The sequence below is a fragment of the Mustela erminea genome, chromosome 15, assembly GCF_009829155.1.
Source record: "Mustela erminea isolate mMusErm1 chromosome 15, mMusErm1.Pri, whole genome shotgun sequence".
Taxonomy (NCBI): domain Eukaryota; kingdom Metazoa; phylum Chordata; class Mammalia; order Carnivora; family Mustelidae; genus Mustela; species Mustela erminea.
The window spans coordinates 6,109,424-6,122,945 of record NC_045628.1 but is presented as its reverse complement, the minus strand read 5'-3'; positions in this window follow the sequence as shown (position 1 = coordinate 6,122,945).

Here is a 13,522-nt window from a genome sequence, read left to right as displayed (position 1 = left end):
CCCGGCCTAACGGTGTGCACAGATTTCCAAACCATTCAAAGAATGGCTGGTGATTGCGCACGATGGTATCCGTGTAGGGTACCGGGGTTCAAATACCAGCTATCCTAGGCACGTCAAGCACACATGAAGTTACCTGGTTAGCTGCCTTATCTCCAATGATGGACAGTGATGACATTTTCTCTGCTAGTTTCCAGCTATGGAGGGAAGCGTTCTAATGTATAACCATGGGCTTTCAGGGTAGCATACCAACTGGAGAGTTATGTGGTCCCCAGTAGCCAGCAGCATTAGAAATGGGGCCAGCCCAGACTGAGATGGACCACACTCAGAAAATACGCGTTTGATTTCGCCGAGTCAGAATAAACAACGAACTTAGAAGATATAATTAATAGTTGTCTATTGATTGCCTATGAAAATTCTATTTGGGATGTATCGGGTTATACAAAACGTATTCTTGAAGTTAACTTCACCAGTTTATGTCTGGTAAATGTGGCTGCTACAAATAATTCAATCACATATGTGGCTTGTATTTGTGGTTCATCTTATGATCTTATCAGACAGTTCTAGGATGGAATGACCAATTTTCAAGCCCACAAATGTCAATTGTATTCATTTTCACAGCCATGTAGGATATATTTTAATTTTTCAGTTGCATAATAAATTATGTCAATATTTTTCACTATCTCAAAATCATGTTTTAGGCTTTTGGATTATGGATTCAGCAGTTTTATTGTATATCAGATAAGCTATGTGACTTTTGCATTCTCCAAGGAAAATGTATGGCACTCCACGAACATATATTAATTAAACAAACCCATGTATTCAATAAAAACAAACAAACAAACCAACAAACATGCACTCAATGCTCATTTTGCAGGAGGCAGTGTGCTGTGTTCTGAAGAGGGAGAGAGGCATCAGATACATAACCTGTCTTCAAAGAATTGTCTGTCTAGGGGAAGGGAGAGTTCTGCACACAGGTAGAATGACCACAGAACTACTGAGGGAAGGGGCAGAGTGATGAGAACACAGTGTGCGTAGAAGCATCTTCCTCCCTGTGGACTTGTTCTTCTGTCCTTCTGGATGCCTACCACTTGCACGAATGTCCCCCCCTCCCGCCCCGCCGTCTTCCCATTGTACAGATGAGAAGGTGGAGGGTGGAGGGCTGAAATTATTTGTGTAGAAAGAGTGGGGGTGTGAACCACACAGAACTGACCTGGCACCCATCCCTGGGCCTCTCTACCACAGGAAGGTGGATAACAGGAGACAAGCAGAGGGACACTTTGCACAGAGGAAACGCCATTTCTAAGAAAGCCGACTGAAAAGCTCCAGGTGTCTAGGAGAGGAGGGGAGAGGTTGCTAACCATAAAGTCTCCTGAAATAACGTGAAGGCACAAAAATATTGCATTCTTTGCAATGTCACAACTTTCCGGTTTTCGAGATTCTCTGTCGTGCCGAGGCTCTACGAGCCCTAAGAGTGAGGCCTGCCGACACCCCAAGAGGCAGCTCTATTATCCCAGTGCTCGTTCTTATGAGCAGGTCACTCACCAAAGATGAGTCCTGGGGACCAAAGTGTTCTCTCCTCCTGGTGCTTGGACATCAAACAGCCTCGAGCTCCCAAACAAGACCGCAGACTTTCTCTGCAAAGGGCCGGAGAATAACCATTTTCAGCTTTGGGGGATACTTGGTCTGTGCCACCTGTACCCAGCTCTCCTGCTGTGGCACAAAAGCAGCCACAGACATGCAGAAACGAATGGGCATGGCTGTTCATATTTCAGTACATTTTGTGAATGGACAAATTCCAATTTTGTGTGATTTTCCTATGTCACAAAACAGTCTTCTTCTTTTGAGGTTTTTCCAATAATTTAGACAGGTAAGAACACTTTTTGCCATGCCATCCTTAAACACACGTGCTCTATGACAGCTGTCTTTTGCAGGAAACCTCACATCCCTCACCTTGGGTTTAGGGTGAGGTTGTTTTTGAGAATCTTCATCTTTTTCTCCCCCTAAATCCAGAACAACTCAAGGATAACCTATGAGCACGTGCTAGCAGGTTAATGCTCCTCTTAAATGTGGCAGCAAGAATTGATGAAAATCCTCCCACAACGGTCCTCCAGGTCTGGCCACAGTGGAGTACAGTGTTTCATTAACCGTCGAAAATAGTGTTTGCACGCTTTGCTGAACCATGTTTAGAAATGCTCAATGAAGTGTTTAAATTTACCAAACTTTTATTTTCCTTCTTCTTCCCATGCTAGTTAGTATCCCTCAGCTCCCCAAAGGATGAAAGGCATGCCCACGGATACCATTTCCGTATGTACTCTGCTAGCCAGGCCCCTGAAACGTCTTATATTTCCCCAATAGATACAAGCAACAGAACTCATCTAGAAGCTGTTTTATTTAATGCTTGTAACAAACCTGGGAGGTACCCCCTGTTTAGAAATGAAGACTCTGGGGCTGGCAGGGTGCTGGGAACCCTCCTGTCCCTGGGCTCTCTCTGTGCTCCTTTTTCTACCTCTGCCCCACAGCCCTCAAATGCCACTCCCGTCTCCAAAGCCACCCCAGGACCAGCAGGCTGCTCTAGCCCCTGCCTCGGTGGCACTAGCTTACAAGCCAGGAAGAGGTACGACAACAACCAGCTGCATTGTGAAGCAGTATGTGCCCTCAGAGAGAGAAGGCGGCTGCAGGGGCAGGGAGGGCAAGAAACACGAGAAAGGAGAGAGGAGAAACATAAAGCGGGCAGGAAACTGAGAACTTACTTCGTCTTCTTGTCTTTTCATGCTTACTACTCCTCCAGGCCCTAATCAAGTGTTCTGTGTGTGTGTGTGTGTGTGTGTGTGTGTGTGTAAAGAAGTTCAAATAGAAGAAGTTTCTAAAACCTGGAGAGTCAATGGGTCTGTTTTAGGGCTATTAAACCCTGAGAGTGTAAGCTAGAAAATAATGTACTTAAGAGAATCTCCATGTAGTTTCAGGACAAAAATATTGTCTCTCTGTAATGAGTCTGGAATGTCAAATTTTCAGGGCTCTGGACACTGGCATTTTAAAAATCACCTTAATTTTATTAAACTGTATTTTATTCATATAGAAGAAATATTCCCAATACAGACAAAGGAGTTTACATTGTAAAGCCAGGAAACTTTGATGGTTAATACCAGTTGATTGCCCTACTATATTATCATTTGTGAAAAAGTTAACCATGATAATGTTACCATGTCTTGCCAACCCATCATTAGTAAGGGGGTTAGGAGAAATACTTTTAGCCCAATTATCATTCCAGCTGCTTGTCAATGTCAGTTGTATTAGCACAGCTGAGACTTAGCATTAAACCTGAGCTACAATCAAATGATTAGTCTTCTTTTTTAATCAAACAACTGTTCCCCCCACATAGAACGATATGTGAATTCTGTTCTCTGATTGAAAAAAATATATATAAACCCCTAATTAATATATGAAGGGAGCATTGCATCCTCACTTTGAAATTAATCTGCTACATCAACATTTATATGAATTGTTTGCATTAACAGAAAAAATATGGAAGGAACCATTCACAGATAATCCAAAATGAGTTATCCAATTGAACAACCTGAAAAGGAATTTAGATTTTATTTTATGGTGTACTGAAAAATCGCAAAAGCTCAAAACTGGCATTCTGAGGCATTAAAGAAAACTTACAGAGTTTTAAGATGACCAGGCCCACTTGGTTTCAATTCTTTCAAGGCAATTTTGATTTCTAATAGCCATGGCAATAGGCGACACAATATCTTCTTTCTTTCATTTGACATGAATATTTGAAAATATGAGAATCCATTTCAAAAATGTCAAAGCCATCCTGTGAAGCTCTGACTCAGGCTTGTAGTTCCAACAGTCTGGCCAGCCCATGGCTGAGATGTTCAAGTCTCTGAAAGAAGCTGGGGCCACAGTGTATGTGGCTTGAAGCAAATTTCCAAGTATAGCATTTGACCCTGGAGACCCTCACTTCCTCTCTATCTCCTGTTAAATTGTAGTCTCCCAGGTCCCCAATGTGGGGTACCTATTTCCCAGAGTATAGGCTCTGGATCCATAGGAGTCCAGGAACAAAAATACCAGAACATCTATTCATGTATTTAATCTATAAAAGAAAAAAAAAAAAAAAAAGCTTTTATCTAAAGTGTGGGTTGACTCATTAACCTTGCTCTATCCATGTTGGCAAGTCACCATTTCAGTGATCTTAAGACGTAGTATTAATAAATCAACCCTTACAAATTACACAGTGCCTTAATAACAACTTCCCCCCCAAATTCCAAAAACATCCCTGCGGTCTCCAGATCAAAAGTGATACTAGAAATGCAAACACAGGTGAACAATCAGAACACAGTGAAGCAGATCACAAAACTGACACTTTTCTTACTTTGGATGGAAGCCATTTGCTCCATCTACTCCTTAGAAGGACTGGTAACTTTTTATTTTTTTTAAAGATTTTATTTATTTATTTGACAGATCACAAGTAGGCAGAGAGGCAGGCAGAGAGAGAGAGGAGGAAACAGGCTCCCCGCTGAGCATTGAGCCCAATGCGGGGCTCTATCCCAGGACCCTGGGATCATGACCTGAGCTGAAGGCAGAGGCTTTAACCCACTGAGCCACTCAGGAACCCTTAGGACTGGTAACTTTTTAATAATGTTTTCTTTTAAAAACAAAACAAAATGAAACAAAACAAAACAAAACAAAACAAAATTTTTCAAGAGGATAGGCTTTTGAAAAGTCTATGGTATATATTTGATATATGTTTGGAAATGCAACGAACTAATGATTCTTTTGCTTGAAACAAAGTGTCACATAAAATTTTAATTTCTGTGCACTTAAAAGCATTGAATATAGGGGTGCCTATGTGGCTCAGTGGGTTGAGTGTCTGAGTCTTGGTTCTGACTCAGGTCATGGTCTCAGGGTCTTGGGATGGAGCCCCGTGTAGTAAAATATATATATATATATAGGTACATATATATATAGATATAGATATAGATATAGATATATATACACATTTTACTAACGTATTAAAATAAATCTTCCAAACGATGAGTTTCAGTGAAATCTGAACTTGTTGAAAGTAAAAAAGTGCAAGCCTCAGTATCTTCCAATGAGTTTGAAGAATAACCAAATGACATCAAGAAAGATAGCATTTGACCCTCCTCACATCAGTGAAACTTTGATGGTAGGTGAAGCCAGTTCTCACTTTTTTCCTTGCTGTTCTGTCTCTCTGTGCAATGTCTGCTCACATCATCACTGGTGCCAGATGGGAGAAGGGTCTGCTGAGCGGAAGGATTTATATGCTGATCTTCCCAACTCATATTCTTGGCCAAACCACTCCTGCTTCTTCAAAAATCTCCTAGTGGTGAGGCAGATGACCTGCTGTTTAAATTTGAAAGGGCATGTTTATAGTACAAGGTAGATAAGTGCATTTACTACACCGTCAGGACTAAGATTGAGATGAGTATCTTCTTGCAATACTGAATATAGAAGATGTGAATACAGGCACATTTCACTGAGGAAGTAACTTCCAAAGGACCAAAAAGCAAGTGTTGTTGGGACTGGTCCCAGCACCGTATCCTCAGCTGGGTAGTAGAATTTCACTTTGTTTATCATCCTGTGTATCTGATCTAAAGGCACATCTACAATCCTAAGGACACTTTATATTTATATGCACGCTTGGAAACAAGGTTAAGGCAAAAGAAAACTGAAGGAAAAATACAACTTGAATTCAAGATTGCCATCATAAGGAGATATGCTGAGCTTCTAAGTTTATTATACACCGTCCAAGTGCTTTTAGCATAGTGTCAGTGACTAGCACTGGATAGGATAATCTTTACTCATAACAAGTCAGTAAATACAATCTTTTATGTCACTGTCAAAAATGTATTGCTCAGGGGAGCCTGGGTGACTCAGTGGGTTGAGCCTCTGCCTTTGGCTCAGGTCATGATCTCAGGGTCCTGGGATTCAGGCCCACCCCCCCCACCCCCCCCACACCCCGTGTCAGGCTCTCTGCTCGGCAGCGAGTCGGCTTCCCCTCCCTCTCTGTCTGCTTCTCTGCCTTCTTGTGATCTCTCTCTCTCTCTCTGTGTCACAATAAATAAATGAAATCTTTAAAAAAAAGTTTTTCTTATATTAACATTCATTCATTAATTTCAATACTTTGGCAGAATGAATTTTAATTATTTTGCAATTCAAGGTGCTTGCATAATACGAATGCTGATGATATACAGCAAATGTGGAGCGTTCTGTACATTTTTCCAAAGCTCTAATTGACTAAAATGCACAAAACCAATGTATAAAACACATTACCATTTTGAAGACAGTCACATTATCTACACTCACAAATGAAGACTAAAGCCACACACATTCACGCGTTTACAAAGAGGACAATTGTTTCATCCTAGAATACAAAACATCTTTCATGAGATTTCTCTTTTAAATGTAATCGTTAAAAAAAAAAAAATCTGGTCCTCATTTTCAAAGGATGTATAGTTTGGGGGTGTTTCTAAAATGTATACTAATGGATAATTGGCCTTTTGAGCGCCTTAGTGCTTTAAATCAAAGCCCTTTGATGACACAATCTTCATGTGAGATGCAGAACTCTCTGCTTTGAGAACAACAGAGGGAAGGATCTGATGTACAGAATTCTTTTTCCTCAAACCATGCTCCTTCAGTCCCTTTTGTCCCTGTTTAACCAGGAGACGATCTACAGTTGAAGAAGTTGCCCATCCGGCAGCACCGGCACCTTCTTCCCAGCCACATCCTGTCCTGGTTCACATCACCAGCTCTTAGCCAGTGCCTGGTACCCTGAAGATGTCTCAGATTAAGGGTTTGCAAAATAAATGAATGTATGGGGTGCCTGGGTGTCTCAGTGGGTTAAGCCGCTGCCTTCGGCTCAGGTCATGATCTCAGGGTCCTGGGATCGAGTCCCGAATCGGGTTCTCTGCTCCGCGGGGAGCCTGCTTCCTCCTCTCTCTCTCTCTCTGCCTGCCTCTCTGCCTACTTGTGATCTCTCTGTGTCAAATGAATAAATAAAATCTTTAAAAAAATAATAAATAAATAAATAAATAAATAAATAAATAAATAAATGTATGAATGAAAAAATGCGAAAAGCCTATGTTGTTCTAGGTAGGCCCTTCAGTATTAAAGACTTCAAGAATTTCCTTTATCGAAGATGTACTTCTAAAATCATTAAGGAATCAAAAACTTTAAAATATGTATTCTTATGGGGCTAGTGGCTGAAGACAGCAGAGGAAGTGCAGGACATAATGAAATCATAAGCCCCAGCTCCTAACGATTCCCAAGGACATCTTTAAGACACGAATTTCCACATTTGGGATTGTCAATAAACAATGTTAGTTTTTAAACCTCATAATACTTCCAGGCTCTCTAGCTATGTGGTGGAACTTGTTAAAGTCTATCTCTCTTTCCTAGGTCCCTTGGAAAAAACAGGATACATTTTAATATATGTAAATTCCAAAGTATTATATTTATTTTATTTTAAAATTAAAAAATATTTATTTTATGTATTATTTATTTTATTTATTATGTTTTTATTTATTTTTATTTTAAAATAAAATAATTTATGTTATTTATTTTATTTGATTTTATATATTATTTTTTATTTATTATGTTTATTTTATTCTCTGCTTGGGCTTTACTATCTCAAGTTATAAAAAAAAATAGACATAGCATAGGCATAGAGAGGAAGGAATAAAGTCTATGAAACCTTCTTGGATGGATGTTATTCTCAACAACAGAAAGGGAGTGGGATGGAATTTCAAACTTCTAGCTTCTGTATCTAACATTTCTACCTGAGAGCCAGCTCTGCTTAGAGCCAAAGAGGAAATACACTCCCGAGATCTTCTCCTTCGTTCCTATTTTATTGCACGAGAAGGGGAATGAAGGAGTCTGTGATGGTGAGTTATGGTTGACAGAGAGAAGACAGACCTTGAACCTGATAATACACAAAATGTCTCCTTCAGGAATGAATTGCAATATCTCTAGCTGCAATAAGGAAGAAAAATAAGACATGGTTAATAGAGAAACGGGTTTTTAGTACAGATTAGGAGGCTTTCAAGGGCTAGGGTAAAGTATAACTATCATTTTGTCCAGAAGTCATAGAACAATGTTGTTAGCTGCGGACTACAGAATGTCTAGTTTCTCCCTCACTGAGGCATAATGGGATTTATTAAAGAGTGTGAGATGCCTCAAAACAACTCTGGTGGGGGGAGAAGGAAGTTGCACTTGGGTATAGTCACAGAAATTGAAAGGGAAATAGTGGTCAGGGGTTCGCTGGAGAGTGTTCCTGCAGAAAGGCCATTGTTTCTGTGAGTTGCTGCCTGGCACCATGCCGCTGGGAATGGTGCTGCAGAGAAAACAGAGACTCCAACACAAGCTTGAAAACACACATCCCGTGCCCCATGCATGTCCACTGCTTTCCAACCTTCACGTCTAAACCCAAACTCATTAGGTGCATCTGCGTGTAGAAACATAGCCAGGTATATGTCTTTAACTCTCTCACACCGACGCTACATGGAGGCAAGCCAGAGGGTGTCGAGTGAATACTGGGTGAGCCAACGGCATGGGGTTTTCCCCTGTTCTAGGATCTTGAGATACCTCAGTGAACAAGATGGGATAATGTCGCTACCCATTTGACTGAGATCATCTTTAGGCATTACAAACAGTGTGGTGAGCACATACTACCCACGAGGAGACTTGGCTCCTAGCCTTGCTCTATCCTGGACCCCATGTGTGACTTAAGATAAGTCACTCACTTCGTTGTACATTAATGTCCTCAACAGAATTGATGGCTGATGAAATATACCCAGCTTTGTTGGTCAAGGTGTAAGCGGGAAACAGAATTCACTTAGGATGGATCCAATGAAGATGTTAGTAAGGGAACTACTCACAAAGGTGTGGGCAGATCTAAAGGATGGTGAGGCACCCGCGCCAATGGAAAATTGTTACCAACCACGACAGCAGGAAGTTGTTACCAACCCTGGAGCTGAAATGATGAACAAGAGAAATAGTGAGTGGAGTCCACTGAGCCTTGGGATTATGGAGTTGAGGAGGCTTGGGGAGCCCTTGTTGGGAGGGGAGACAGCAACTTCCAGAGGGTGGCATCTGAGCCCCATCTCCCTATCCACCCTGAATCTCCTCCCAGCACCTCCTGAAGACCAAGCTGGAAAGCCAAGGGCAAGACAGCCTGGCGGAAAGAGAACAGGCAGGGGAGAGACTGCAGTGAAGGGAGTCGGTGGAAGACAAGTGGAAAATAACCAACACACCTACAGATTCCACAGAATTATTATGAGGACTCCAGAAGATCCCACAGACACACGTACTTGAGACAGCATTTGAAGTGTTGTTTTTAAAGTAGGGCAATATTTGTACTATAGAGAACCTCTCTTTTGGACATGTTATTCTTTGTTCTGTGCTTACCAAGGAATTTTTGATTTTTCTAATTAGTTCATGAGACATGCGGAGCTGCTGGAATGAGTTCAAAGAAAGTAACTGAAGGAATAAGTCTGAGGAGGGGAAGTCATCGGGGAAGTAGGGGCCAGGGACAGTGTCTTGAAGGAAAAGTTGTAAAACAAAGGCTGTCGAGGCCAAATGGATAGGAGATGAAGGGACGTGGCATTCAGCCATGTGTTAGGAAGGATCATTGCAATAAATCCGCCCGCTTCTCACTTTAAAGTAAATATTATTCTCTGGCTTTAATGTAAATAATAGAGCCGTAATGGGAGAGTAATGACAAGCAATACAATCAGATCATCAACGTACACTCTTCCTCTGTTTCATACAAGAGACCGATTTCTTAATCATGAAAAAAAATATTTTTAAATGCATAGTCTACTTCACAGTAGACTTCTACTTCTACGTCACAGACTGAAAAAAGGGAAAGTGGATCTCCTTAGTCTGGTAGGTATAAATGTTACCAACATAAAAATGAGTTACAGAAACGTCTTTCTCACGCTACAGATATTCAGAACAAACTCTTTCAGGGAAGAAAGACCAGCGGATGTGAGTGGTGGCAGCCGTCACAATGACTGGAATCCTGGCTGAGCGAAGTCCCAGTGTTTGCTGACTGATTACACTGTTCTGCATAATTGTATTCTTCTGCTGAAGGGGAGTTAAACACAAAAATGAAACATCCAAAACCCTCCGAAAAGAAAAACCTGAAATCCGGGCGTGTTTGTCCCTACTTCGGTCAGACGTCATCTGGGCATCTGCCGTTGGAAATGTTAGACTAGGAATCAGGCAGGAATGAGACACTCCATCATGTTCTGGTAGCTTCTATTGGCAGCCGGGTCTGAAGCTTAAATAGATTCCTTTGTTATTGTGGCGCTTCCATGAGAAATGAAAGCGTGAAACTAAGCTTTAAAAATCCCCTCTAAATCTGCCTTTTCAAGACTGTTACTTTGGGAGTTGAGATAACTCAGGGCATTGTCACAGTGGCCCTTTGGCAGCACACAATGAGCCCATAAATCTTGGCGGATAATGACCAAAAACACTGAAAGTGATTTCATGATGTCAAGAAGGTACCAACTGGATATTAACCGGCTCGCTAAGCCTCAATACAACCAGGTATATTTACAGAGCAAGAGTGAGCGAGAGCCACACATGGAGATCCAGGCTAGCAAAGAAAACCTGAGGGTAAAAGCGAGATTTCTCCACAAGTTATTCGCGTTAAAAAACAGGATCCTAGTGTATGGTGGGATCAGTTGTTTATTTTAAGAGGACTGTATTCACTTAAAAAAATTAAAGTCTCACGGCTACCAAGATACAGGTTTTCCAAAACGCACCGACAACAGACATATGTTCACTACCTGACAACTTGAAACTCTGCCCCTAACTTCACATTCTTTCGTGTAGATTTGAAGTCAATTCCCACCATGCCACAGATCTGTTTCAGGTCAGCCTTATGAATGGACACCACTCATACCATTCATCTAGCTCCTTGCCTTTCTTGAGCAGAATGAAATATGGACACTCATTGTATTACACTCTGAAGGTAAAAGCTGTGGCTAGATTGACGAAATAATTATGTAAATAATGGCAGACGTCTAAGGAAGACTAATGGCTGAAAAAGCTGAATAACATTAAAAAGTTAATATATTTAATGTTAACCTTTGTAGCTTTCAGTAATAATTCAAATATAGGAAAATTGTTGTAGAAAGCATAGTAATATTAAAGCAAAGAGAAGAACATCATGGTAATAAATGAATCCCCCCAGTCTTCCAGGAAACTAGCAGGATATTATTTTACTTTAACACTAAGAGCTAAACACAAGATTTTATTACTATTGAGTGCCATTCTTCTTTGTTGTGTGGACTAACCTGGAAAGTGGAGACGTTGAATTTCCGATTATTTCGATCAACAACCTAAAACATCTCACCATAAAGGCTTAGAAACAATAAATGTTACAATATAAAAGAGAAATAATTTAAAGATCAAAATGCAAGAGACTTAGTTGGATTTTTCAAGAACACCTAGTGAGTACTTTATTAAAACTACCCAGCAATGTTATATAATTACACACAAATTATGTTTCCCCTCAAAATATACTAGAAACCAAAACAATAACACAAGTGTAGATTGAGATTAAAGGGATGACTAGATGATGTTCTTTGTGCTCATCTCAGAGATGAAAAATGGTTGGGAGTGAGATAAGGAGCAAGGAACTTTGCTAAGAAAAATAATGGTCTCCGGAAAAATGTTGAGCTCCTGGAACAACTAGGCCAACCTTGACATGGAGAAAGGGTTTGAGTTCCCATTAGTTTCCTTCAGTAAGACTGGAGATCATCACACACACACACACACACACACACACAGAAAAGGTGATTAGGAGGACATTGTTTTCATCTGGAAAGATCTAGAATACTGAAGATAAGTATTTGAGAGCCCACAAATAGGCCTCTTAACTCTTTTGCTGATGCTTCTCCACTCCGTGTTCGTATTCTCTGCCAAGGAAAGCTGACTTAATAGCGCTGCTCACATTCTGAAAAGGAAATGTGTAGAGCTGCATTTTTCTATCTCATCAATAAGACAATAAGGACAGAAGTCACTGGACCAGCCTGTGTATAGCTAGAATTCTCTGAAGACCCTTAATAAGATTTTTTGGAATATCCATAGGTTGCCTAGCATTTGATTAAAGTCAAGTTGTTGCCTGTGACCCAAAGAATGTAAAAATTTATCTCGTTTTTTTTTTTTTCAAGATTTTGTTTATATATTTGACAGAGAGAGAGAGAGAGATCACAAGTAGGCAGAGAGGCAGGCAGAGAGAGAGAGGGAAGCAGGCTCCCCACTGAGAAGAGAGCCTGATGCGGGGTTCCATCCCAGAACCCTGAGATCATGACCTGAGCCTAAGACAGAGGCTTCACCCACTGAGCCTCCCATGCACCCCAACACTTTCCATTTTAAATAATAAAGTATCGGGACGCCTGGGTGGCTCAGTTGGTTGGACGACTGCCTTCGGCTCAGGTCATGATCCTGGAGTCCCGGAATCGAGTCCCGCATCGGACCCCAGCTCCACGGGGAGTCTGCTTCTCTCTCTGACCTTCTCCTCACTCATGCTCTCTCTCACTGTCTCTCTCTCAAATAAATAAATAAAAATTAAAAAAAATCTTTAAAAAATATAATAAAGTATCTGTGAGATCAGGGAAAGAGATCTGTTTTAGGCTTTGTATATTAAAGGTAAAAGTCTATGTAAATTCATTTCTATACCAACAAAATATATGGGATTGAATGAATTCCATAAGCTTCTGGATTTTGAAAGACACATTTTCTCTCTTTGGGCTCTTAAGAACAGCAGAAAATAAACAGGTCACGGAAAAAGTCGACATCTGAGAACACACTTAACTTGCTTACTGTTGAGGATTCTGGACAAGTAAAATATTAATGCCACTCATTTGTAATGATGCTAGAAAGCTAGAAACAGATGACTGACTAGGACGATCTCTCCAGCAAGGAGCCATATTGTAATGCCGGCTCTATGAGGAGCATATCCAGTTATTATTCCCCAAACACATTACATCGCTTGGTTCTAGTCTGCTAGCTTGAATGCGTATTGCTCCCTGGAAAGAACTTACAATTCCCTTTACAATGCATTTACAGTTGATTAAAGAATGGATTTGCAATTCAGAGTCTATAATTAGAGCAAAGGGTCTCTATAATTTTAGTTACCCTCATCCACTAATGATGATGTTATGGAGATTAGCCACTATTATAAGGACCCTTGGCCACTAAAATGATTACTGGAAAACATGTATTGAGGTTTACTAGCCCATTCTTTTACCACAGGAAGCCTATTATAAACAGAGTTATGCAAGGCTACTAGACAGGAAAAATGAGATTAACAATTAACACCTTGCTCAAAGGATTAGTATATCTCTTATGCTGTGATGACTTGGATTCTAATTAAAATCCTCAGAGGGGTGTGTGTGTGTGTGTGTGTGTGTAGATGTGTGCCCACACGTGTATGTGTCCTTTTACAGGTACTTGCCACTTGCTTGGAGTTTTAGGAAAA